At 38.4% G+C, this 27093-nt stretch overlaps 1 pseudogene; it reads left to right on the top strand.

Moving 5' to 3' along the window:
* The window catches only part of LOC138379054 (inhibitor of growth protein 1 pseudogene), a 116824-nt pseudogene extending 90458 nt beyond the window's left edge, over positions 1–26366 (top strand).
* The last annotated feature ends 727 nt before the right edge of the window (positions 26367–27093 follow it).

Raw genomic sequence — 27093 nt, 5'->3', positions numbered from 1 at the left:
ACTTCATTTAGCTTGAAATTATCTTTTGTTCTCCTGTTGATCTATGAAGAAAACAATACCCACCTGTGGTGTTTGATTTTAAAGCTCCATAGAAAATATCTTATGGGATAAGTATTATAAAATTAATCAGCAAATTTTTAAATAAGTGAACTATGTCCTTTTCTAGAGATTTAATTAATCTTCCATTATCATTCTACAGCTTCCTATTTATAAAAATTTTAATAGATAAAAACTTGCTTTGTCTTCCCCTGAAAATACAAGAAAGATTTTTATGATCCTTCCCCAATCTCTATGGGAGAGGGCCCTCAGCATATATCCATCTGGGCTCTCAAGTGGGTGTCTTAGGCTGTGTTCTCCAAAACATGGACCCTGAAACAAGTGATATACTGGGAAGGCAATCTCTGCAAGCACTGGCAGGAGAATAGAGAAGGGAGCCAGAAGAGGGGAAAAGAGGAGGTCATTGGATAGATCACTGCTATGACCAACTGGGTCACACTCCAGCTTGAGACCCTGGAGATGGTCTAGAACATGTCTCAAAGTTGTCTCACCTGAGGTGTAAGGCAGCCAGTGCATTTGCAATGTCAGTCATTGATTGAGGCTCAATTGCTTGGCATTCATGACCTGCCAAGTACGTGAGCCAAGTACATGAGCAAGTCTGCTTCCACAGCCGGAGAAAGCCCTCAGGTCTCTAGAGAGTCCAGTATTTGCTGTAGAAGACCTTTGGAAGGTGTGTTCATTTCCTGTGGCCACAAATTTAGTGGCTTAAAACATCACAAATTTATTATCTTATAACTTTGGAAATCAGAAGTTTAAAATTTATTGGTAGGGCTGCATTCCTTCTGGAAACTCTAGGGGACAATCTGTTTCCTTGTCTTTCCCAGCTTCTAGTTTCCTTGGCTTGTAGCCCCTTCTTCCGTCTTTAAAGCCAACAGCATAACATCTCCAACCTCTGCTTATGTCACCATCAGCTCCTTCCCTGATTCTGACCCTCTTGCCCTCCTATTATAAGGACCCTGGTAATTACACTGGGCCCACCCAGATAATGCAGGATAATCTCTCCACCTCAAGATCCCTGACTTAATCATGTCTGCAAAGTCCCTTTTTTCCATGTAAGGCTCCATATTCACAGGTTCCAGGGATTAGGACATGAACATCTTTGAGGGCCAATTGTTCTGTACCTACCACAGGGGATACAAGAATCTTGAATGGCCAAGGGATATGTGAGGCACTGACAGTGTTTCCTTCTAGACAAAGATGGGCCATTGTAAGATAAATGTGGTTAATTAGTCTACATATACTTTATAGGAAGCAAAAGTAGATGCTGCATAAATAACTGTTACTTTTATTCAACTAATAAAGACTGACATCCTCCAGGTCTCCTGTAATGTTGAAAAACCCTAATGCGAATTATATCAAGGGAGATATCTAGAGGTTATTTTAGCATTAGAGTTAACATGTTTTGAGGCCCAGGATCACAGAGGAAAATAGAAAGCTAGAATTTCAATTTCTTGTCAGTTTCACGGGGGAACAGAAAGCCTCAAGACAATCTTATTTTAGGGGCCCATCTAATTTCAAGAAGTATCATCAAAAGCAAAAAATAAATGCATTTTCCTGGGGAACATCACTGTTCTGTTTATGAAAACAAAAACAGCAAGCGTCCACACAGGTGTTGGGAAATACAGGAAGATGAAAGTCAGAGTAAAGACTTTGCCTGCCACGATGGGCTTCTGCAAGATGAACCAATAGCTTCAATACTTGGAAAACTTAACGCTTGCCAACGAGAATAAAGATGATTAAGCAGGAGGGGAAGAAACTCTGCAACAATCACCAACAAAAAAGCATGGCTGTCCCTTGCTGTTCTTTCTCTCTTTTAAAATGGGGCTTTGAGAGAATTACTTCCACACTTTTTATGGTTCTAGAATAATTTATTGAGTAATTTATTTCTAGAATAATTTACCCAGTACCTCATATAAAAGCAGGTCATATGCTAGGTGTGGAAATTCAGAGGTGAGAAAGAACTGGGCTCTATTCTCAAGCTGATCAGCAAATAATTTCAGTACATTGTGATACTTCCTATTTGTGGGAAATTGAATTATTAGTCTCCAATTCCTCACTCAACTGAAGTAGCATATATTCACACTCTTACCAAACCCACTTGAAGGGCAGTGTTACTTCTCTGACCTCTTGACTTTGGATTTGGCCATATGACTTGCTATGGACAATAGAATGTTAGTGGACATGATACAAGCAGAGGCTTGAAATATGTTTGCTCCATTGAGTTTGTCTTTTCGCAGTCTGGTGCGCTGCCAGGAGAAGCACGTGCCTCTGGATTCTGGGTCTCTGAACGAGATACGTGGAGTTTACCACATGCCCCAGGGTAGCTACTGGTCCATGGAAGATGAGCCACACATCAAACAGAACTAGATTCAACCTGGACCCTGAAGCCTGGATACCAACCTAGCCCCATCTAGTTGTACTGAAACCACAGATCTGTGAGCACTAGAACAAATGATTGTTGCTTAAAGGCACTGAGTTTTGGGGTGGTTTGTTATGAAGCATTATTGTGATACACTATTATAGAAGCTGGGAATTGGGACCCCAGAAGGTAAAAGAAGGGAAAACTAATGCTCAGTACTCAAAGAGTCAAAGGGGTAGGTGAGAAACAAAAAGAAAACACAAAAAGAGAACAGAAAATAAGAATCTGCCTGTGGCAGTGGCGCCCATTGTTTAATTAACAGAGCCAGGTCATCCTGGGCACTACACACATGAAAGATGAGATGTGGTCATGACCTCTGCCCCATGGGACCTCTCCGTGAGACCTCCTCCCTTCCATCTCTGCTCTGGGTCTCAAAGGCCTCTTACAGAAATGAATTGGAAAAGAATTACAACCTAAACAGCTTCACTTACAGAAGGCCAAAGGGCAGGTCTTTTTTATCTTTTAGTATCTGGATGTGGTAATCTTCTCCTTATGAAATTTGAAAAAAACAATACTCTAAATGAGAAAACTAGTTTGCTATAGCAATGGAAGTCTCAGTGTTAGGCACAGATAAGGGATCATATATTTTTGCTGTAATGAAAGCTTCTCAGATTTTTTGGTTGTGATTTCCACCCCTTTCAGTGCTTTCCAAGCTCTGCATCAAGGTCCGCATGTTTATCAAGTGAATCACATTTCAAAAGCATATCAAGCCTTGCCCTTGCTTATCAAGCCTCCTACCTCAGGTTCTGAAAGATGCATGGCATACGAGCTTGGAGAAAAAGTCATTTTGGAAAGGGTTTTAATCAAATAGACCACCTGTTCAACTAGATCCAAGCTGTTTTATGTGTGTGATTACACAAGCCGTTCTTCAGTTCTTTCTGTTTCTCCTTCCAATAACCTCTTTGTAGCTCCAGTTGAAATTAGGGTGAGTCTTCACTATTTAATCTCGCAGCTGACCACAGACCATGTCACAGGCAGAAAAATAGAAACAGGAGGACTGACTCATCCTGGATTGACTAAAACTTAGAGGAAAGGGTGGTTTCTTTTTCTTTCTTTTCTTTCCTTTCTTCTTCCTCCTCCTCCTCTTCTTCTTCTTCTTCTTTGTGTGTGTGTGTGTCTTACTTGAAAATCAAAAGATGGCTCTTTTCAGCTATGAAGGCAGCACCAGGAAAGTTCAGGAGACTCGACAAACTCATTTTATACAATCCAGTATAAAAGGTGACTCCTTTCTGCCCATTCTCACTTGGGTTCTGTGCTTCTGAATGAAAGTGCCCCTATTACAACGGGTGAGGTCAGAGTCCTTGGGTTGAAATATCTGAAAATGGTTTGTGTGGCCTTGGACAATTATCTTTGCCAATGTGATAGCGTTATCTTTGCACTGGAGTCCATAGAGACCTGTTTCTGTGTAAGCAAAGAGAGCCCAGAATGTAGGGGCGTATTTGTATGGGCGGGGTCTTGTATCATTGGAGGATCTGACCATGAGGAGGGACATTCCACCCAGTCCTCGCCCCAGCCCCATTCTGCAGCCCTCTCTAGGAAGGCAGATTCCCCACCCCACCCTCCCCATTCCTGCTCTCAGGGATTTCTCTCCACTTTTAAAAAATCCAAATCTATAAAATTTGTCCTTAATTGAAATGCGCCAGGGTGTCCTCCCTCTCTCCCTTCCTATTCTGGCATTTTCTGCCTATTCTTTCCTTGCAATCCTCACTTAAAACAACCCTGGGAGTGGCGAGGTGCAGTGGAACATCAGATACAAAGCCTCAATCTGAATGTCACCTCGCCACCTAGTGGCAGTTTGCTCCTTGCACGCTACCTTCAGAATTGCACTTTTTCCGTTAAAATATCGGGATAACCGGTTTTGTTGAAGAAGATTATTTAAGGATAAAGTGAAATAATACACGTGGAATTGTTTTGAAAATTGTCTATTAATAATATAAAGTTATGATAACTAGCAAGTACCGTTTTTATTGCCAGTTTGGGTGAGAGTTTTCCTTTACTTGAAAATGTAAGCACCTCAACCACAGCTTCTAATTCATATTCTCTGTCTAAACTTCTGCCACATCCACACACCCTTTACATCTCCTGCCATTCAGGGCTTAGCTCAGACCAAGATTCAGGAACAGAGCTAAGTCCGCAAGTGGCAAAGACAAATCAGCAAACTGACTCACATTAGGAACCAGGAAGAACCACCTGATGACACTGAACTTCATAATAAATCCAAAGGAAAGGTGACTTGAAAGGATTCAAGCCTTGAAGATTCAGGAAGACAAAACACCCAGCTGAAACAATAGCCATGGGACAGTCTCAAACAGAACCTTGCAGTGTGTCTGAGACCAGCCTCAATGATCTTGTTTTCTTAAGGACGTCTGACTGGAAACTTACTTAGACTCAGCTGTGGATGTTCTGTAGAAGTAAGAAAAAAAATGAATTTTTATTGAGGAAGAAGTGCAATTCTGTAATTTTGTCTGAATATGTTTTTTACCATAAGATTCCTCACCCATCAGGGAAATAGATTCTTGTACTTTGAACAGCTGGCTGAGAGTGCGATGGAAAATTTATATAAAGCCGGGACTCTGAAGAGACCTCAGGGATAAAGTTATATCCCAAGGCTGTAGTTTGATCAATTTTTATCTCTTGTCTGGTGGTTATGGATGCAACTTGCCGTGAATACAAAAAGGCTTCTGTTTGAAGACGCTTCTGGCGTTTTCTCATAGAAAAATTTTCTTTCCAAAATAATGGCGATAGCACTGACCACTCAAAAAGTTAGAATCTAGCCACTTCTGGCCCTAATAATTCAACCCCAACTCAAAGGGGCATGCATCTGAAGATCTCATATCACTTGTGCAAGCGATTATGCTTGCTGGTTTGGTGTGTGATCATTTTGACCAAGTGAATAGAATTGTTTTTAAGGACACCAACACAACTGTCTGTTTCCATAGTCACATACAAAACAGCCCTGGTCTTGGTTCTTCCACAGTAACACAGTTATAAGCACTTTGAAATTATCTAGGACTTTCCCTTCGGGTGGACTAGTAGTCAAGAGATAATGTAGTTTCTGGTTTATAGGTTGGGAATCTGTAGTTAAAAGTTAAATTTTCTTTTGATCAGGGGATCATGGTATGTCATTTGCAAAAGAATTGAATAGCCCATCTTTCTTGAAGAATAGAAATATTTTCAGATAAAAATATCATTATGGTCAATTTGATAAAAATTCATTTTCCTTCTCTCTAACCAAGATATCCCATTTAGAATTTTAGCAATAATTTTAGTATGTTAGTTCCCCTCTAAGCATGTGAGATGATAGACTCTAAACATCTCAAAAATATTAATTTTTTGACCCTTAAACATCCACATCCCATGATAACCTTAATTTGGGATAATTTCAAATTATTTATCTAGTATATATGTACAAAAGGATAGATAATACAAAGATCAACTGGAAGAGAACAAAATCACCTAGTATTTTGCAGACAATTTCTCTTAAGGATGATGTTGGGGCTAAGTTATAGCTAAATCAAGTAGAGATGAGAAGAATCAACTATCCCATCAATCTGCTCATCTCCTTTACATGATAAAATGACTTTAGGCCAACCAGGCATTTATTCAATAAATCATAAGTGCCCCACACTGAAAAGGAAAAAAATAGTCATACTTCTCAAGAAATGCACAGCCAAGCTGACAGCCTAAACTATGCCTCATCTGTAAAATAGGGATAATACAACTTGCTTTAAAGTGTGATGTGAAGATAAAATAAAACAATATGAAATGTGACTAAAATAATATGAAATATAAAAATACTGTGAAATCTCATGAATTCTGAAGCTTAACAAGCCTAACACTTAACAAGTGTTAGGTATCATTCCTGTCTATGGGTGATGTTATACAGAAACTTGGCTAGTAGTGTTCCAGAATGGATTACAGATGGTAAGGTTAGGAATTTATTCTTGACAATAAGAATCTCCACTTGACTTGTTCCTGTGAAGCTGTGATAGCTGTATTAGAAGTCAATGGGTTAACATTAACAACAACTGAAGTAAGTTGAGGTAGATGTAAAGGATTCGATGCAAAACTAACTGACAAATAGACCAAAAAGGAACTTGGAAGGTACTAGAAGGGAACATAAGTATATATTTTTATAATCTTGGGGTGGGGAAAGTATTTCTAAACATGATGTATACTCCAGGAAAAAATATTTGAATAAGGATAAATTTGCTTCTATAAAAATGTAACACTTCCATACATCTAAAAATTATAAATGTTAAAATACAAATGACAAACTAGAAGAAAATATTTGCAACACATATAAGAAATAAAGTTCTCTCAAATAATAATGATAAAGATAACCAACTCAATAGAAAAATCATCAAGGATGTAAACAGTCAATTCACAAAAGGGAAAAAAACTAAAGCCAATAAACACTTGAAAGTATGGTTAAACTCACTAGCAATTAATAAATTTCAAATAACAATAAAGAAGCAGAGAGCCACATATCAAAAAGTTTGGCAAAATTTAGAAGGGTAGATAATGGCCAATGGAGGTTGGAGAGTGTTTGGAGAACAACACACCTTCACATATTCTTGGGAGAAATATAAATTCATATAGGCTTTTATAGTTCAAATTAACAACATATGTAACCTCTTGGTGGCATAATCTTTGACCAAGAAATTATCTTTCTAGGTATTTATCCTAAAGTATTATTTGGAGCAATGCACAAACATATAGATTCGTATACATTCATTGCTACTGTAGTAGATAAAATTGGGAATACTCCAAATGTCCACTAACAGAGAATTTGGTAAGTAAATTGTGATGCATCTATTTTCAGGGTTTCTCAACCTCATCACTGTTGACATTTGGGTCACAAATCATTCTTGTGTGTGAGGGCTATCCCGTGCATTATAGGATGCTGAGCAAACTCCCCGGCCCCTACTCATTAGCACTTTCTGGCCAGTTGTGACAACCAAAAATGTTTCCAGAAATTACCAAATGTCCCCTGGAGGCCAAAATTGCCCTCCCCCTGTTAGGAATCACTGATTTAAGTGAATATGATGTAGTCTTTTAAAAGAATGTATCAGAACCACACATATTGGCATGGAAAGACAAGCATGTTGTGTTGTGTTGTAAGATTAGATAAGTGATTGCTGAATATTATGTATTGTATAATCTGATTTGCACAAGTAAAAGTAAGTTTGCATAATTATCTGTGAATAATGCTAATATGTCCCTGGGAAAAAAAATCAGGGAGAGTCCTGATGAATTGTTGGCCAGCAGTAACAATCCTGAACCTCTCTCTAATCTTAGATATGGAGGAGTGTCTGTGTTTGATATGAGCAAGTCACATGTTTTCTCGGATTCTGAGCTTCTTTCATTTCCACACAAGGTCATTTAAATGGTCAAGGACTCATGAAGAAGATGTTCAAAATATGACAGAGAATTATTTTGTGAGAAATATTTTGTGAAAATACTTTGAATGGGATCTAACTTTGGCTTTGAGGCCATTGTTTTTAAGCTTTTGCAAAAATAGTTTCATAATGATTTCTAGAAGAATTTTCGTGTGTGAAATTTCTATTTCAGAGCCCATAAGCAATGTTTAGCTCACCCTTCACCCCTGCCTTTTCTCCAATCCCCTGGGCTTCCCTTCTGCTATATTTACTTGGTATTTCTCTTTGTTGTAATTCATCTATTTTTGCACTGACCTTTTTTTAAAACAAAGAAAATGTGACCTTGAAACTTTGGAGAGACAAGCCATTTAAAACATAAAGGTCTCTGGTGTTTTTTGTCTGGCGCTCATATCTATCTTATGGACTGTAAAGAAGAATAATTTTCCAGCCTTTCATTGTTTAAAAATAAGCAATGATGATCAGAGGTTTTGAAATTTAAAATGTCTAGAACTCAGAGAATAATGGAGCTTGGGCAGCAAATATGAGTTGTCCTGGCTTATCTATCTTTAAATGAAAATAGAGAGGGTGACCACATTAGCTGTCTAATTCTCTGGGTCTTCAGTGTCAAATAAAAGAATTTTGTTTGATTGAGAGATTTCTTTAACAGAAGGCCCCATCTGTGATAGAAAGAACAAAATTAACTGTTATGCTTCATTTGTTTTCATTATCTACAAAACAGCATGTCTCTGAGATCAAACAGATTTCATTCTTTTCTTCTTAATGCAGCTTTGGCAAGTGTCTCCAAGGAGAGAAAAATCTACTTTCTCTTGCAAGCCAAAGAGCCTGTAGGAAATAAGCTATGGGATGCACTGAATTCAGGATTTTAACACAAATTAGATAATACAATCCTATTTAAAGGAGAAATTATTCAATAGATATCACGCAAACTTCTAGAAATGTCAAATGTAGAAGAGGCATTCCTGGAAATGATGAAAGGATTAGGTTGTTGGAAAGAGAAAGATGAGATGAAAACTCCACTTATGTGCAAACAAGGAACCTATATTCTGCTGAGTTGCATGCTCTTTGTACAAGAAATTGGGAACTAGTTTCAGAGTTTCTTCTTCTAGGAGGTTCTGTTATTTCATACCAGAAGCAACTCTAAATAGTTAAAAAGTGAATTATAAAATAACATGCATATAGCATATTTTTACTAAGAGTAGCTACATTGAATAATAACCAGCCCAAGAGGGTCTCAATTGGTACTGTGGCTGAAAGGCCAATTTTACACTGACAGATTCCAAAACTTTACCTGCAACTCAGCCTTCCACCCTGAACTCTAGACTTATATATCTCACTAACTCCACAACATCTACTGTAAGATGTTTCATAGGCATCCCAAACTTAACTTGCATAAAACTGGCCCCTTGATTCCCCTCAAACACATGTTCTACCCAGTGTTCCCATCTCAGTAAATGGTCCCACCATTTATTTAATGACTTGAAATTAACCTTGACTCCTCTCCTCCTCTCTTGCCCACACACAGTTCATCAGCAGAATCCGTCAGCTCTAGTTTCAAGACACCTGAATCCAATCCTTCCTCACCACCTCCCCACTACCACCATCAACTTTCTCATCTGAAGTTCCAGAATAGCTTTCTAAGGGTGTCTTTGCTTCCACTCTTGCTTCCTATATATAGTCCTTCTACCCCCAGAAATCAAGAAAAAATGTTTTAAATGTACAATAAATTTAGATACTCCCCTTCTCAAAATACTCTAATGGCTTCATATCATATAGAATAAAATACCAAGTTTTTACCATGTTACACATGACTCTGATTGATTTAGCTGGCAGATACCTCTGGAATTTCCTCACCTACTTCATGTCTCCCTCTCTCACTGCACTCTAGTCATACTGCTGCCTTGCTGTTCCTCTAACCTGTCAAGCATGTCCTTGCCTCAAGACCTTGTCACTGGTGGGTCCCTTTGCAAGAAATGCTCTTCCACCAGCAAACCCCATGGCTCGTGCCCTCACTTCATTCAAGTCTCTGTTCAGTGTCACCTACCCAGAACAGCTGTTCATGGCCACTTTCTCTGAAGTAGTTGTCCCTCATTTCCCCTACCTCTGACCCCTGGCAACCACCACTCTACTCTCTGCTTCTATGAGTTTGACTATTTGAGATCTCATATAAGTGGAATCATGCAGTATTTGTTCTTCTGTGATGAGCTTATTTCACGTAGCATAATGTCCTCAATGTCCATACCTGTTGTCATGTATGGCAGGATTTCCTCCTTTCTGTAAGGCTGAATCGTATCCCATTATATGTATAGACAACATTTCTTTATCCATTTATCCAATGACAGATATTTAGGCTGTTTCCGTATCTTGGCTATTATGAATAATGCTGCAATGATCATGGGAGTGCAGTTACCTCTTTCAGATCCTGATTTCAATTCTTTTGAATCTATACCCAGAAGTGGGATTCTAGTTATTTTTAATTACCAAGAAGATATTGTTTTCTGACAGAATTTTTCATTTAAGCTGTATGTTCTTTTTTATGAGTGTAATATTTCTAAAACTTCCTGAAATTACTACTTAGAATTTTTTTTGTTCTTCCTCATTTCATATATACATACATTCATATACAACTCTGCTCTCAGTGGGTTCATGCTGGTTTCCTTTGGAGCCCTTCTTTCATGCTGTTGGTGATTCTTGGCTACCCATTCCTGCCTATAAATGATGATATAAATTCCCTAGTATTGGTATATAGTGAAGGTTTCCTCAGTAATGGAGAATCACTGCTCCCCTGGCATTTCCTCCCTCCCCACCACATCCCACCTGTGAGCAAGAAGACAGGCTACTTGCTTGTGCCTTGATTCCATCCTGTGTGTGCTGTGTGAGTGGGAAATGCAAAGCAGCCTCCCATAAAGGATATGTAGCTGAAGGGCAGAATGGAGTCTGAAGATATCCCTCGAGCAAGTTTCCCTGGAGTTGAGTTCTTGAAGGATTTTCACCACCACCGGAGAGAACCTCTCTTTTCTTTTCCATGCTTACTGTAGCCACAAGTTCCCTGAACCCTCTTTTCTCTCTGGCCCTAGTGACCATACTAGGGGCCCCCAACACATGCCCACAGTTGTAGCACCTCTGTAGACACCCAGTTGCGCAACCAGCCGCCCAGTCATCCTTCCTTACTCCCTAGTCTCTCTGCAGCATTGAACTTTCCTGTGAAATTCTGTCTTCTCACTTCTCTGCAGTCTCCTCACCTGCCTGAATGGGCTTGAGGGTTTTTCACCTCTGTTTTTTCCATTAGTCCAATTTAATTTTTTCAACTTTCAGCTATTCCTCAAAATGCATGATGTGATTGCGGCACCCAAGCCTTTTTCCAGAGCTGCCATGAAGTGATATAATTCTTACAATTCTCTAACACATCAATGGAATTTTCAAGTGCAGAAAAGGGTGAAGTTTGCCCTCTTGACACGGAAGCAACAAAGTAGTATTTTGCTTAGTGCTCTCTTTCATTGATAGATAAAGTAAATTATTCTTTCCTACTGTCCATAAACCTACAGAACTATGGTAAGGATGGCCCCAAAACATTTAAATATTTAGCATCTCCTCCTTGTTCATTTCTTTTCTTTTTTTCAAGTTCTCTCATGAGGTTGCATGTTCATTTATTTTCTTATTCTTTTTGTTTATCCCATATGAAAAGTTCAAAATCTTCTGTAATACTCTAATTTCTAAAGTTCTTTCTGCTAGGAAGAGACAAGCATCTCTTTAGATTAATAAATAATGTGCACAACTCTAATGATATTTTTCTATTAATCTTTAGTAAAGCATGAAATTTAATCTCCTCAGTGTGATAAACTTATGGAATTGATGAGTTCTGGCAGTAGGGGCTACATAACAGGCATATACTTCTGTAAGACATTCTGTGTGGAGAGTTTCATATTAATTTCTGAAGTATTTAGGTTAATGGTATTTCATTAAGGAACCCTTAACAAATGCACAGTGTTCACTTTCATGGAGGGATTTAATAGAAGCTTAATGAATTTATTCTATCACTTTGCTCATTTAAAAATGTTCTTTAATTAGATATTACTATTAATGGACTTATTACACACATGTCGAGGAGTCCCTCCAATTATTCAGAATTTAAGCATTAAAATTTATCAAATCAGATGTAGAAAGCAAAGATGAAAAGTTACATATTTAGATAAGTGTAAGGCTGGTGGCAGGTACCCCTCCTCTCCCTAATGAAAAAAGAAGAAGTCCCTCCAATCCCTCATTACCTGCCCCAAAGCTGAAACAAAGAAATTCCTCACTCCTCGCGCCGACATCTCCTGGCCGAAGAAACTCCCATCCCCCAGCCCTAAAAACCTATATAAACCCACTCAGACTTCTGGGTGGCGCAGCTTCTCTGGGTCCCATGGGTCCCATGAAGCTCGCCCGGGTCCCTCTCTCGGGGACTCGTTACCCCCACCCGGGAGTGCCCAATAAAGCCTCTTTACTTATCCCTTTCAACTCTGTTCGTCTTTCTTTCTCTGGCGCCCGCTACTTCAAAGAAACCTTACAATAAGCACCCTTGAATTTAAGACTGATGTTACAAATGAATATCTGAGATCTAATAAGGAGAGAAGGGCCTCAAATATATAAGTCAAAAATTGATCTTTCATCCAAGTTTTTCCTTTTTATATGCAAGAGTTAAGTTACTCATTAATATATTAAACAAATATTTACTTAGTAATAATAATGTACAAGCCACTGTGATATAAAAAGAAGGAAGGTTTTCAGAATCAAATGAAAGGAGAAATAGACAGTTAAACCAACAACTACACTAGAAATGTTGTATGCACTAAATAGAAGTAAGAACAGGGTGCCAAAGAGCAGAGAAGAAGGGAAACTCACTCAACTTGAATGAGAAGGAAAGCAAAGGCATTCCAGAGAAGGTGACATTTGAGTTGAGTCTTAAAATTTGGCTTACTGCTAACCAGGCACACGAGAGGGGGAAGGATACCATAGGCAAAGAAAACAGTGAAACATGGAACACTGTGTGTGTTTCAAGAGGTCATGGTACACAAGTGGATATTGTGATAGCTTGAGTTAGTTAACGTAGTGACAATGAGTATAAAGAGAAGAAAATGAATTAGGGAGCTATGTCAGATAGCCTGGGTGATTGATTATATGCAGAATGGGTTGTTGGAGAAGTCTAGGACATTTACTAGATTTCTGACTTGGGTGACAGTATATATGGTGGTACCATATTCCCTTGTAGGGAATACGTGAGTAAGAGTAGGTTTGCGAGGGGCGAGATGAGTACCATCTTGGACATGCTTTTTGGAGATGCCTGTAGGAAATCCAGATGTTCCAGGCAGCACAATATTTCACACTCTGGATATTTGACAAGAAAGAGATGTTAACTGACTATAGAGCTGAGATTACTAGTATTTTACTTCAGGATATCTTCTTATTATATCTATGAAACCAAATTGTCAGGATAGGTACAAATTTATTTTTATCTTTGGGGGAAAAAAGTAGACATTTTCAAAATAGCATCTGGTATCATCCCCTGCCAAAAAACATACAGAGCTAGTGTGCAATTCAAGCTAGAAAATCCCTAAATCAGGGTCTCCAGGGCTCTGCTGAGGAGCAGGTATTCCTAGAACATGGGGTATGGAAGAGGATTTACTTGGGATTGGTATGACTGGAGAAGAACCAATGCTGAGAAAGAGGTCAACAGATGACCAGAAAATTGAGGGTTTAAAAGCAAGTGATATGCATGATTGTTCATAGCAGCGTTATTCATAATAGCCAAAAAATGGAAACAACCCAAATGTCTATCAACTGATGAATTGATGAGGTATATTTATACAATAAAATATTATTCAGTAATAAAAAGAAAAGGAAGAAAGTAGCGATACATGCTATAACATAGATAAAACCTGAAAACATTATGCTAAGTAAAGGAAGCCAGTCACAAAAGACCACATATTGTATGTTTCCATTTATAGAAAATGTCCAGAACAGGCAAATCTATAGACACAGAAAGTAGATTAGTGGTTGCCTAGGGCTGGTGTGGGGTGGGGGGTCAGGGGGAAATGACAGCAATTGCTAAAGGGTATGGGGTTTCTTTTGGGAGTAATAAAATGTTCTAAAATTGATTGTGGTATTGATTGCACAACTCTGTGAATGTACTAAAAACTATTGAATTATGTACTTTAAATGGGTGAATTTTGTGGTTTGTGAATTATATTTCAATAACGTTTTTACAACAAAAGAGTTTTATAGTCTTATTTCACAAACAAATATTTCAGTAACTATTCAGTGCCTACCAAAAAAGCAATTACCTAATGGGTACAACGTACTTTATTTGGGTGATGGATACCCTAAAGTCCTGACTTGACCACGAAGTAATCTATGCATGTAACAAAATTGTACTTGGACCCCATAATAAAACAAAACAAAACAGCAAATAATAATTCACATGATGGCTTAAGTGAGAAACACAAGTTGCAGAGTAATAAGTATCTTAGGAACCTATTCTATAAAAATAAACACAAAGGAAAGTCCTATATATGTGTATTTATGTTTGTGTAACCATGTAAATTTATGGCACAATAAACACATTGGTTTCAAAAAAAGGATAGGACTAGAGGAAGAAAGTGGACTATTACCTTTTTAAAATACATGTCTAGATTTTTTTTTATTCTTAAGATAAGCAGATTATATTTTATATTTTTAAAAAATTAATGCCAAAATATATAAAAAACAAACAAATGTTCCCCCCCAACCCTGATTCTTGCCTTTGTCTTTCACTGAGTGCCTACTCTGGTCCTCAACCCAAGATAGAGCAACTCATCCCAGCCCAACCCAACCCTGTATCCATGGATAGAAGACTCATGCATGCTTAAAAATGGAGAGAAAGAGAGAGAAAGCAAAATAAGAATAATAATAAAAGCAATAATGGGATATTTGAAAATATTTGTAAATGTTTTTTAAATTTTATTTTTAATTGCCAAATAATAATTTTTGACAAACACCTACTCTATGCCCGGGACTTTACAACCATCCTCTAATTTATATCCTCATAACAAATTTAGGAGATAGGTATTCTTATCTTCACTAAACATACAGAGATTCTCAGACTTGGTGAAGTTAGGCAACTCACCTAAGGTCACAAAGCTGTGAAATCAGAAGGGCATATCTGCCTGGTTCTTTCCAAAATCTCAACAAACTTTGTGTGTCAAAGAACTTTGAGTCCATGATTATGTTCAAAGTAAAGGGGCAAGCCACATCTCAGAAAAAGAAGATGGATTAAATTATATGGGGGTAGCAGTGTCCCTTAACAACAAGGTAGTGTCCTAGTCAGGACCAAGGAGGAAGAATGTTGGTAGAAAATCAGTCCTTCGGGCTGGGCCAGCATATAGGAAAATAGAGTGGAAATACCAAAGACCAAGAGGAGCAATCAAGTCTGGGTAATAGCCTAGAGTCCACAAGGATTTGGGGAAACAGGAAGTTAATCTTAAAGGGGGCCAGGCACGGTGGCTCAGGCCTGTAATCCTAGCACTCTGGGAGGCCGAGGCGGGAGGATCGTTTGAGCTCAGGAGTTCGAGACCAGCCTGAGCAAGAGTGAGACCCTGTCTCTACTAAAAAAATAGAAAGAAATTAGCTGGACAACTAAAAATATATAGAAAAAATTAGCCGGGCATGGTGGTGCATGCCTGTAGTCCCAGCTACTTGGGAGGCTGAGGCAGAAGGATCACTTGAGCCCAGGAGTTTGAGGTTGCTGTGAGCTAGGCTGACGCCATGGCACTCACTCTAGCTCGGGCAACAGAGTGAGACTCTGTCTCAAAAAAAAAAAAAAAAAAATCTTAAAGGGGCTGTAACTTTGGAGGCTTTTTGAATACTTCAGACTTTTCTCTGTGGATATTGAGATCCAGGCCCAGTTTGCAGTAAAAGCAACTTCCATGAAGGGAATGCACAAGTGCCCCCATAGTGATGGCTGGAATATCAGTAAAGCAATTTAATCTTATACCTCACCAGATGCGGGTAAATAGCAATACCGAACACGTACTGAGGTTCAAGCTGGTACAGGCTGGGATTCATATGTGGCTGTATCTCTGGGCTATTGGCCCTCCACACAGCAGTATCCCCGAGCCAGCTTGTACCAGCTTGCAAAGAGCCAATTGTGCACCTCTCTTCCCAACTCCACATTCAGCGATATCACATTGGTGGCTTGTAATCATGCATGGTAGGAGCATTTATGGAAACTGGCAAATGCTCCAAATCAGGACTTTTTTCTAAAGACTGCCTCTAGATATAAACATGGATAAGAAGTGATGAGGGAATCTAAGAGGAAGTTTTGAGCACTTGGGAGTAGGGAAGGGAGGGATGAAAAGGCAAAGAAGATGGTATGATATCCATTCTCCAAGCCGACCTGAGCAAAGGGATTTGCTCTACACAGCAGCAACATTAGGCATAAGCAGCACTATTTGGGTATCCAAGTTGTGACACAGAGCAAAGAGGGAACATTTTGTCAAGTGTTTGTTTGTTTGTTTTGTAGAAGATGGCATCAGAAGCACAATAAGTACTGAAGGAAACGAGCCCCATTTAGTATCTTGAGGGTTTTAACCTAATGTCAGTGTCTGGTTGCATTTCTTAAAATTTGCAACCAAAGACTGAGATGGGCTCACTTATGAAACTATGAGAGATATTTTTTGTGGACTCTCAGAAATAACCAGAGTTGAGTTTGAAGGAAAGGCTGTAGATCTGGTGTTAGCAGGTGGAGACTACAATCCAGCTAGATTTGGGCATTGATCATAATGTTACCTCATTTCTATTCCTGCTTGTAAGACTTGGGAAAATTTAGGTTATGGTTATATCATATGCCCTTCACATTTGGTTCACATTGTGCTGGGATGGAGCTCACAGATTTGGTCCACATTTGACTATGTGTTGGAGAGACTTCTAAGATTGTACCTAACAATCCCCACTTCCCGGTATTCACATCCCTGTGTAATTCCATCCTGTTAGGTGTGGGCAGGACCTAGTGAATAAAATATTCTATATATTGCTCCTAAAGAATAGAGAGAATATGGAAAATGATGAGGAGTCACCTTACCATACTGTCTTGATTGGCTTCTTAGTTTATACATTTTGATAAAGCAAGCTGCAATGTTGGAAAGGCCAACATTGCAGGAAACTGAGGGCAGCCTCAGGGCAACAGCCAGCAGGGAACAGAATCCTGATAATAACAATGTGAGTCAGCTTGGAAACAGATCCTTTCCCAGTTGAGCCTCATGTAAGACCATAGCCTTGGTTGACACTTCTATCATAGTGTTGTAAGAGTCCCAGAGCCAGAGGACCCATACACCCAAGCTATGACTGAGTTCATGACCAGATAAGCCATGTGTTATTTTAAGATGCTAAGTTTTGGGATAATGTGTTATGTAGCAACACATAACTAATTCAGGCTGGGATAGAGGTCACAGACATTTGTGCATTCAGTTTCAGATCGGCAGTAACAATCATAAATCTTACTGCAAAAAAAAAAACAGATAGTTAAAATATGGTAGGCTATTGAGAAAAATAATGCCCAGGGGTATAAAGAGATACAATGACAAGGAAATAGACTCTGGAAAATCAGATAAACCTAATTTCAAATTCTGGTTGTCAAACACAAGGCAAGGCCAAGGCCAATGCCTGACAGATTCGGCCAGTAAAGAAACATGAATCCTTTTTAGATTCAGACAATGTATTACATAGATACTGAAAGAAAGAATAGCCAAAGATGTCAGTTCCCCATGGCCCCTATGCTGAGAAACATTGAAATAAAAGGGGCTACATGACTGCAACATGAATGATTGGACATTTTCTTGTCTATGAACAAGACTCCCTTTGCATTGCTATCAGTTATCTACAAGTTAGAGTTCTAAACTAACTCCCATGGAATCAGAAGCAAGTAAAGGGAAAAGGTACATAGCTTAACACTGTATCACAAGTTTTTCCTTCCACCACTGTTCCAACTGCTATGAGTATATTAACTCATTTAAGAGTCTCAATAATGATACAAGAGTGGTAATATTATTGTCAATATTTCATAAAGAAGAAACCTAAGGCACCCAGAAGTTAAACTGAGCCATTCAAAGTCACACAAAGTGAGTGGCAGACCCAGGCTTTAAACTGCATCTATGTTTCTAGCCGCCATGCTCTCCTGCCTGTCTGTGGTATGCCAGTTAGCTTGGTCGGACAAAGGTCCTGAGGAAGGAACTATTGAAAAGGAGAAGCTCCTGTTAAAGTCAGAATCTCTGGAGAACTGAGAATGGGTGAAATGCAGATGATCAGGTAGTTCTTTATCTTCCAGAAGCTGCCATGCTTGTTGTTCTCTATAAAGCAGAAAAGAAACTAAAAGCAAAACAAAATGAAGCTTCTATAGGGGGCAGTGTTTTCTTTTTTGCGTAGATAAGAAAACCAAGGCACATAGCAGGTGCTATTCCCAATATGCTAGAAACTTGGGAACAGCGTAATAACAAATTGCTAAGAAGAACATTTGTCATGTGGTAGCCACATTTCTTCTTAGGACAATCAAGTAGTCAACATTAGTGGCAGGTACAGATGAGTGTCTGTTGCTGGCCTGGAGGCTCATTTACTTTGAATGAATCTTAGAGACTGGAAACACTGGAAACACCCACTTGGCACAGAATACACTCTCTGTTCCTAAAGCAGTGCTTCTCAGTGGGACAATTTTTTTCCCCCAGGGGACATTTGACAATGTCTGGGGATTTTCAGTCATCACAACTAGAAGGAGGGATGCTACTGGCATCTAGTGAGTGGAGGCCACAGAGGCTGCTAAAGATCTAACAATGCACAGAACAGCTCCAATCACAACAAAGAATGGGTAGGAAACCCTTCCCTAGAGGAAGGAGTGTGCTGAATCACTGACTCAGACACCACCCTGAACATCTCCAGGAAAAGAAGTACATGGGGAAAGAGGGGACAGATTGATGAGTATAAAAACAAGCATTGCCTACATCATCCTTTAGTGAAATGGGTTCTTCAAAACAGCCAAGATGAATCAATAGAATCCTGAATTGGTTTCTATCTTAAATTATTGCATTTATGCATCTCCTAGAAAAATCAGACATCTGGCTCATAGCTCGAGCCTATAACTGAGAATCATGCTATGAAATTTATAGTCTAAATAACCTTTCTTCCTATGCCTGCAACATCCTCAATCAACAGTCAGGATCATCAGGCACCTTGCAAAATGTCTGGACATCTATTTTTCTGGTTTCCAAGTAGACACAGAAATATGGAAAACCTGAGGTGCTTCATTATTCAGCAGCAAAATTGATTTACCGAGAGCCCACAAGCATAACCACTTTAACTTAACTGGTGCATTAGTATAATTTGAACAGCATAATAGCAAAGCCAAAAAGCCATCCAGTCATTGACAGATACAAACAAGCTCAAGAAATTTAAAAAGAACAGCCTCCCCTGAACAAGATTCAAACATATGTTGAGGGAATAAAATAATCCTACTGACAAAAGACCCTTCTGTACTAATATAGAAGAGAGAAGAAACACAATTTTTTATAGAGTAAGTACTACCAGATTTACATGCATGTAAGGTAGCTCAAAAGTACCTGCAAAGTCTGGAATGTATTTAATCCAAGTTTCTACAGTGAAGCAGAAGAAAAAAATAATTCAATCTTCTCCTATCTTCTTGAGAGATAAATGTATTCACCTTGTGATAGTTTCCTGTATACTTCATGAGAAAGTTAATTTTGGAGGTATATGTTTATAGCACCAAGGAGCAGAAGTACCCTGACCTTTAATTGCAAAGTGAAATGGTCAGGCCTCTCATGGGCCCTATTATAATTTCAAGGAAACATTCTAAGGAGAGGAGGGTGAGGAAATATCCAACCTTTTACCTCTCAAAGAAAATTGTATCATTTTACCCTTATGCATACAAAAGACAAAGGAATACATAACTAAGTACCAGATATTTAGAGTATAGTCAATTCTCATTATTGCAGTAGTTATGTTCTATTAAGCCACCATGAACACTGACTGAGTAAATACTGAACCATTGCTCCTAGGGGAAATACAGGATTAGGTTCCTGTGAGCAACTGGTTACATTTTCATCAACCAATCAATACATTACGTTGTTTTGTGTGCTTCTGTTTAAAGACACCTTATTTAATACATATTATTGATTCATTACCATGACTCATGGCCAATGGCACTATAACTCATGCCTGAATGAAGCTTTATCTAATATACCTATTTTCTCCATAAGGCATATCATGCCCTCCTTGCATTTAGGAACATTAGACAGCACTTCAGCATTATACTTGGGGGACATTTTCAACAGCAAAATCTCAAAAAATCTCAAAAATGCAAAAACCATGGCATTAAATAGACTGGGGGGAAGAAAGATCCTCATATACAATATGACAGCTGAAACAAGAAGGCAGACCGTTGCTTTGGTTGATCTCAGCCAGGAACCAGTGCTTTGGACAACTCAAATTTTTTGCCACTCTGCCCATCTCTGTGAATGACTGTGAAAGAGTCACAAGTATTGATTTGGGGGGTTACAAATAAATTTTAGCAAGGAGGCGAATTCACAAATATAGAGCCATTAGTAGTGAGGATCAACTGTGTATTATCCTGTTTAAACCTTATAATGACCTTGCAAAGTGGACATTGTCATCTCTATTTTACATAAAAAGAGTAGGTTCAGAAAGGTTAAATAACTTGCTCAAGATTACAAAACTAATAAGTGGCTATCTGTTAGTGAAGAATTCTTGGATTTCCATTGCACTGTGCTAGGACTTGAAGTCCATTGAAGGTCATCCAACAGCAGCAGTCAGGCAAAATAAAAAAGATCAGTGGTGGAGCCCACACAGTCATCAGTTGGAATGGCAAAAAAGAAGAATAGAAGGGCTATGCTTGCTAGCACATAAAGGAAACTCCAGGAATTCTCTGAGTGTTTCCCAGAGTAGCAGGAGGAAAGAATTTGAGGGAAGCATTGATTTTGTCAATTCTCAGTGTGGGATGAAGAGATACTGCTTTATAATCATTTCTGTGAGACTGTTTTATCACTAGGCCTGGTAGAATGTGGAACACATGTGTAAGGTTGATAATGTGCTTCCCCAGACTCATAGAAAGGTGTCCTCTTATACTAAGTGTAAATATGGCACCATTCTTTTCTCCTCTCTGGAGAGGGTTGTGGCTGCCTACACCAGTGCAGAGTTCTATGACTGCTATATTCCCATGGGCACTGGTTGGGGATATACTTGGCCTTAGTTTAGGGGAATGGAAAGCATTTAGTATTAGTCTATATCTGATGCCTACATTTTAAATGAGCCTTCCTATAAACACATTGGTAGTTTAAAGGAAACTGGGGCTAAAGGAGATGATAGATTAAATGAAGTAAATTTAAAAGAATTCCTAATATTTTTCAGATATTCTTGTTTGACACCTGGTTGAGGATCAGTTACAGTTTTTTATTACAAACTCCATAACTTAGCGAGTAAGAGGTTTCCATAAATACCTAATCCAGATCTTTAAGAATGTTTTGAAGCAAGTTAAGTGAAAAATACAATAAGTACATTCAGAAGGAACTGAATAAACCTTATTTTTTCAAATGTTGATGTTTCCAACTAGATCGCTATCTAGAAATTCCAAACTTAAAAAGCAAAGATTTAAGAAAAGAGGTCTTATTCATGAATTCTTCAAGAAATCTATCTTTTTCGGGAATGGAAATATTAATGAGATATTTTTTAAGTGTATAGGATTAAGTATCACCTAATAGTTTTACCATAATATATAGTGGCTCTTCTTAGGTACCATCCTTTGAGGAAGTGCTATAATTGAGAGCACAATAAAACATATGTTTGTTTGTTTGAGAATAAAGCAACTAAGCCAGCTCTAATGACTCCCAAGGAGCCTTCATGTTTTTGTTTAAATACCTGCCTGTGAGCTATTTAGGTCCATTTAAAAAGTTGTAATCGATAGACAGAGAGTGTTCCCTTTTGGCAAAGCCAGGTTGTAAAACTGCAAGTAACATAGACTGGTTGGTCAGGAGACAAACTGCAGAAGCTCTACGTCTGGTTTATTATGGCCACATCTTACTTGTGTATCAACGGTGGTGCCTAGAGCAACATCTTGCTCCTAAGCAGTATCTGATAATTCTTGCTAAATGAGTTAATGAATGGGTGAGTGCACTGGCAATGCCAGGGGACCTAGGGGAGGCAATGAATAAGAATCTCAACAATCTCATCAATTTCAACCAATAGGAACGTGTCACTAAATAGAATTACTGCTTCCTCCTTTCAGTCTGGCCTTTTCAGAAAAAAATCAATAATTTCACCTCTTCATTTTCTTGTATTGCAGTTGTATTGTCTACTTTCTTAAGTAAATATATCAATAAGCCAAATTCATTTTTACCTGGGTGAAGAATAAACTATAAGGGGGGTAAGAATGGGGCTAGGAAATATGTTAAACTCCCTTCCTGCAGTAGCAGTAAAAGTCTCAGTGTTGCCAAGTTATCTTAGCAAAGCCAGTCATGCCTAAATAACTATGGTGTGTCATTACATGCTAGGATATTCTCCCATCATAGCAATATTTACCATACATAAATATAATGACACCATTACCTTATCTCTACAGGGGGTACAGGTACTCAGGAGAGGAGTTTAAGACCACTTCTTTTTATAATGCCTTTAATCTGCAATAAATCTAATTAAAAGACTTAAACCTCATCTTAATGTTTCTCCAATTTCTAAAAAGCTTTTTAGCCATGGTGGATAAAGTACCTTGTACTTTTTCAATTTGATGGCTAACACTTGAAAGGGACTCTGAAAACCAGGAGAGGATCATCACTGCTATCACCCATTGATTCAGCAAACATTTGCTGGGCTCTTGTATGTGAATGACTGTGAACTGGGTGCTGAGGATACAGATGAATAAGCTATGAGCCCCACTCCTAAGCACTTTTAGTCTAGGAATTGTAAACAAACATCTGTGTAAACAAATAGCTCTATGAAGAGAAACATAAGCCATGATAAATGCATGTATAATGTACAATGAGATCCAAAGGAAATTATCATCAATTCTGCCTGGAGAATTAAGGAAAGGCTTCAGAGAAGAGATGAAATTGAACCAAGCCCTGAGTAATGGGTTGGTACCAAAGCAGCTCAACCCCTTACAGTGAAGTGGTATTCTTCAAACTTCAGTGATGTAATGATAGGAGAAAATGGTTTAGCCTCTCAGAGTTGACATACAGTATTTTTTATTCTAATGATATTTTGAAATGTACATACATAAAATTGGATATAAAATCCTTATGCTTTTATTCTATTATAAAATCAAGACAAATTTACAAATTAAATATGACCAAAGCTACAATGCCAATGGAATCCAAATTAGCCACATTTTATTTAATGTAATGGATGATGTTGTTTTCCTGAAACTAAATCACTGATGTTACTGACGTTGCATCTTCTCTTTCCTTGGCTTATCACACTAACATGTGCAAAGTAATATACTTAAAATAGCATGGAAGAGATTATGATGAGAAACTGCAGTTTCTTTCCCTGGAAGGAACCACTATTTCTAATTTTGTTTCTCTGGTAGTTATTGCTATATTTCTCAATAGATTGTTCATACTGATATTTTTATCTATGTATCAACCTTAAGAATTTTTTTGATTTCTTAGTTTTTTTTATGTAGACTTAACTCTCTCATCTACTCCTCACTATCCCTCTACATTCCACCAAAGATACTGACAAGAGTGGTCACCTCTGCAACATTAAACAGTATTTTAAACCTCCATGTCTGGGACTATCGAACATAGGCTTTTTCTCTTTTCTAGGCAAGGATCATACTACCCTATCCTTCCTTCTATGTCTCCTCCTTCTCTTTCATCTCCCAGCTATTGTCAGTTATGCCTGCCTTTCACATAATATTTATATCCTGACTTGTAACCACAGTTAAGTCTCTTGTGATTTGTTTATACATAGTCTAAAGGTTAAAAACCTATAAGCTTTGTTAACATTGGTTTAACAAAATATTGTTGACCCTGGAACCAACTGATGTTCACTGGAGCCGGAGAGCCAGAGGCAGACTGTTGAAATCTCAGCTCTGCATGTACTACCTGTGTAACCTTGGACGAGCAACCTCACTGTGCCTGTTACCTCATCTGAAGAATAGGGAAAAATAATTTTACATACTTCACAGGGTTGCTATGAGTAAATGAATTAGTATATGTAAGATGAATAGTGCCTATACATAGCAACTTCTCAATAAATATTAGTTTTTATTATAATATATTTGCTTTCTGTGGCTTTCAGAGGAGAATGTCCCTAGCATTAGGTTTTAATTGATTATCTTCTTTTATGTACTTTATGTACTAATGGTGTACATTAGTACTTTATGTACTAATGTTCTTTTGTTTATTCTATAAAATCTCTAAACTGTTCATTCTGTCTCTTCTTCTGATTCTCCTTATATCTGGACACTTTCCTCTTAGACTCCTCCATCCTCCCGTGTTCATCCTCCTTCCTTTAGCTGGGGTGGATGTTCACTAAGTTGGCTCACAGCTTTGTTAACCTCAGATTTCTCTATACTATCACCTCGGAACTCCTTTTCACTTCACTTTTCTCTTAGATCTTCTATTTCCTATGTCCATTGTCTCCGTATGTTTCAGCTTATTTTATCATTTTTTAAAAATAAAGTATATCTTCAAGTAACTTCCCAAGAAGAAATGCATCATCAGGGTCAAACTTTCTTGCATATCTAAAGTCTTCATTCTGCCCTCATACTGGTTTGATATTTTCTCTATTTATGGAATTTTAGGTTAAAACCATTTTCCCTCAGAATTTTTAAAATTAACAGCTTTTAGTAGAGTGACCAAGTGTCCCAGTTTACTGGTGATGGTCATGGTTTACACCTGTTATCCCAGAGACTGATCCAGGTGGAATGTTCTGATTTGGGCTATAAATTACACGATTCCTGCAGCACTTTTCATCTGGTGTTACTAATGAAAACAGGGATGGTGGTTTAATGCTTGCTCTAGTCTAAGTAACTTGTATTTTTGTCTTTGAAAGTGTTTATTGTGATGGCTGGTTGGTTGTCCCTTTCAATCTGAAGGAATTTTCTTGTTCATCTTATAGAAAATTATTTTCTCTAATTTCTTTGAAAACTTTCTGCTTTCCATTTTTTTTATTCTCACTTTCTTTAATTCCTAAGTTTCTGGCTTAGGTGACTGAGAGGATATTCTGGCTACTTAAAACAGGAGGAGTAGATGTAGTGACAAGGTCAATTTTGGACAAATGTTTTGCCTATGGGATGTGTAGGTAGAAACCAAGATGACATGTTCTTTGCTTAGAAAAGATTCTGTCTCCCTTTATCTATAATGCTTTAAGAAATGGGAATATGTCTTATTCACAGTTTTCTTGAAAAGCATCCACTTAGGAAATTATTTGGGAAAAGTATGTTTCCCATGAGTCAAAATATGGTTCTTCAGTTTTGCCAAAGCCCTCAATACAGGCTAACATTTTCCAATCCTTGGACTAACCAAACAATAACATTCCTGATAGGGAAGAATTAATGCTGATTCCAAAGGCACAAAACTGGCAGCCAGGGGAATAGGATTAAATAAGATGTTTATAAAGCATATAACTTCCATCCTTTTTCTTTCTTTCTCGAGTTTTTTCCTCCTTCTTAATCACATTACCAAAACATTTCAGCCCTCAAATTTCAGAGTAACTTGCAAGGCTTCGAATACGATATAAAAACACTCCAAGGTCATAAGACATTTCTAGTTGGTTATGCCACTTGAAAAAGAGAAGAGGCTTGAGAAAATGAAATATTAAAATGCCTCTCCTGAAACTCCTGGAATTCCATGGCCACCACTGCACAAAATGTTCCCTTTTAGTACAGCAAATTGGAGCCTTGGGGACCCCAGCGGTTGTTTGGTTCACTTAAGCATTTAGCCCACAGGCATTTTAAGAGGATTCCTAAGGGATTCTCCTTAGTTCCTTCCCGCTGTTATTTCCTTGACATGGTGTTGGCAGATGTACGTGCTAGAGTGTTCAAGCGGGCTCCAATCTGGTCAAGGAATCTATGGGCACTGGGAGGCCCTAAAGAATGGGCTGATGCAAAAGATTGTTGGGCGTTAGGAGTGGGATACTGATAGCAGAACATCATCTATCTTACATGAGACTGAACTGCTGAGCCACAAGAGAGATTTAGAAGTCAAAATTGTACCTGGATAATACATGATTTCCTTTGGTGTGATGGAAAAACTTCTTATTGTAGATCCACAAAGATCAGGAATGTTGTGAACATTGTGATGGATTGCCCGGATGTCCCTTCAAAAAGGAAGGATATACACCCCCAGCTGCTGGGAGTGCTGGCAGCTGTTAGCCCTTATCCGGAACTGCCTCAGCTGAATCTAGCAGACTGGATCAAGCCCATGCTTTCTTTTCAGGGCAACCTCATCCAGTGATGATTGATCCAGGAGGCATAAAGGCCCAGATTCTGGACTTATCCCTGAACAATTTTGAAGGGACAGCCCAGCTCCCAAGTTTCTGTGGGATGCTGATGGGACTGCATTCCAGCTCAACTTCTCCCCCACACAATCCTGCTTCCTTCCATAGGTGTTGATCCCAAATACTCCTTCATAAATGCCTCAGATCTTAACTCCAAGTTCCATCCTGTACCATATCCAAGTCTGCTTCCTAGACAACTCAACTTATAACAAATAGGAAGAGCTAAAGTGCAAGTACTTTGCTTAAAGGTATCATGATACCTCCCGGTCCATGGGAGCAACCTCGTGTTTGTATGGTGTTTCAAAGTTTACAACTCATTAGATCTAAGATCCACTCTGTGAGTTAAGGACAATTTCATCTCCATTTTACAGATCAGGAATATGAGTCTCAAAAAAAATAAGCGAGTGGTACATGGCTCAATTCACTAATCCACTGGTGGGAATCCTAATGATGATGGTGTAAAAAGTGTCCTTAAGCTTGAGTGCTGCTAGGTTTGACTGTGACCTCCTGTATTTGTTTTCCATTGCCCCCATAACAAATTACCACAAATCTAGTAGCTTATGACAACACAAATTTATTATCTTACAATTCTGTAAGTCAGAAGTCCTGGTGGGCTTAGCTGATTTCCCAGCTTCATATTTCACAAGGCCAAAATCAGGCTGTTGGCTGAAAGAACTCTTACTG

This window comes from Eulemur rufifrons, chromosome 30 (genome assembly GCF_041146395.1).
Source record: "Eulemur rufifrons isolate Redbay chromosome 30, OSU_ERuf_1, whole genome shotgun sequence".
NCBI lineage: Eukaryota > Metazoa > Chordata > Mammalia > Primates > Lemuridae > Eulemur > Eulemur rufifrons.
Note: the sequence above shows the minus strand (reverse complement) of the source record. Positions and strands in the feature narration are given on the sequence as shown.